Below are 2,298 nucleotides of genomic sequence, written 5' to 3'. Positions count from 1 at the left end.
AGGAGAAGAAAAACAAGATGTCAAAGAAAATGATTTTTTTATTTAAATTAAAAAATATAATATTTACCGATTTAAATAAATGTATAAGTATTTACTGAAATACATTTAGAGTCATATCTCTGATGCAGTGGGTGAAACCAAAAATCAAATGTATCTCGGATGCAATGACTCCATTATGTGTAACAGGACTCGCTGGTCATATCTCGGGTGCACCCGAGATATGAACAAGCGAGCATCTTGGATACACTGCATCCAAGATATGCTCATATTTTGACATGGGGCACTACGTCCGAGATACGTGTAAGGAAGCAAAAAAGGGACACTGCATCCGAGATATAGTCAACATCTGATCTTATAAATATATTGTATGCTTTTTTTATGAAAATACTGTAATGTTATAGATGAAAAATGGTCCCATAACAATCGAAGGTAACTAGTGATATAGAAATTATGGTTCATTACACATTAAAAATATTTAATAACAATCAGTACATCAAAGTGACAACATTGGAACAAAAAGACCTAAACCCTAAACTGCATGCGTCATCATGGATCCGAGTGGGGCACATTGGGACACCCACGTCTGGTGTGGCCCTCTCCGCAGCAGAGCCCCATCTCTTCTCCGCACGCTCAATGGCATCTATCTCATTCCGGATCCGAGTGGATACCGGCCTACCCAATGCCTTCCTTCCTCCTCATTCAGGTACCTCTTACCCTCGGTCGACTTGAACCTGGAATTGAAGTTTGATGTCATGTGCCAGATGCAATAAGCATGATATGCTGACAGGGGATGCCATCCACTGTGAGGTGCATTGAGAGCGGCGCGAATGGCCTGTGATCTATTCGATATGATTAGGATTCCTAGATGTGGAGTAACATGTTGTCTCAAATTTGAGAGGAAAAACGACCATGACTCCGTTGTCTCAGACTCCACTAATGAAAAAGTTATAGGAAGAATATTGTTGTTACCGTCTTAAGCCACAGCAATCAAAAGCACGCCCCCGTACTTGCCGTACAGATGTGTTCCGTCTACCGATACAAACGGCTTGCAATGCTTAAACGCTTCAATACATGGAGGAAATGCCCAAAAAACCTTATCAAACTGACTCCACTCTCTATCAACTATCCCCGTTGTAATAAGGGACAACAAGGCATTCGTGGATTGTGCCTAAGAGGCACTCCTGGGAGGCACTCCGTGTTGTAATCCTCCTCGTCCTCAGCGTTCAAAAGATCGTCCAAGTGCATTGCATCCAAGTTCAACGTCTGATAATGCCTAAGAACATCCGACAATCGAGGAATGGCCAAAGGCGGAGGTAGCAGAAACCTACCAATGCTGCCACTGGGAGTCTCCAGCACAAACTCATCCTCTAACACTGCATCACTCGACGACTCGGACCCGGCAACATAGGTGGAATCGCCCTCACTGTCGGAATCATCGGCACTATCATGAGGCTGAGCATAGTGGATTGGTGTCGCCTCGAGCGGCACGACTTCAGGACCCGGAGGAGACAGCCCATCCCCAGCAACTACATCTCGGACCATAGCATACAACTCCATCACATGTTGGGGCATCAGTCGCGCATGTACGTCGAACATGACCCTCACATGCTGATCCCCATCTATCCAGAATAACCGGTTCGTAAATCCACCGTTCAAAAGCGCATACAGAATCTATATGCAATCCTCCCAACCTCCTTTGTTCCTACTCCTCCCATATTACGCAGTGTGATCGTCTTTAGCGCATCCAGGGTATCAACCCGGTAAGTGCGCAGCATCACAGTATTGTCAGACTCAAATATCACTCCTTCATCACCGTGTCTGACTATCCCATTCGGATAAACCACCACAAAAAATATTGATTGTTCTCCATTAGAGCAAAATAGAAAGAAGACAAAGAAAAGAATGGTTTGTGAATTGTGTGAGGAGAGGTATTAGGATGGTCTCTATAAATAGACTTATTGTACAACATATCTTGGGTGCTGAAATTCTAATTATAATCTTGACTATATCTCGGATGCAGTGCCCCTGTTTTGCTTCCTTACACGTATCTCGGATGCAGTGTCCCATGTCAGAATATGAGCATATCTCGGATGCAGTGTATCTGAGATGCTCTCTTGTTACACATAACGGGGTCACTGCATCCGAGATAGGTTTGATTTTATAATCATATCCTAATATTTTATTTATATTTAAAATAAACTAATTTTATAAAATTTACTTAAATTTTTTTACACAATAATTAAATAATTATATTTTATAGATTATATAAAATATATTTATTTTTTATGTAATTTTGTA

The sequence above is a fragment of the Arachis ipaensis genome, chromosome B02 (assembly GCF_000816755.2).
Source record: "Arachis ipaensis cultivar K30076 chromosome B02, Araip1.1, whole genome shotgun sequence".
In the NCBI taxonomy this organism is placed as follows: Eukaryota; Viridiplantae; Streptophyta; class Magnoliopsida; order Fabales; family Fabaceae; genus Arachis; species Arachis ipaensis.
Note: the sequence above shows the minus strand (reverse complement) of the source record.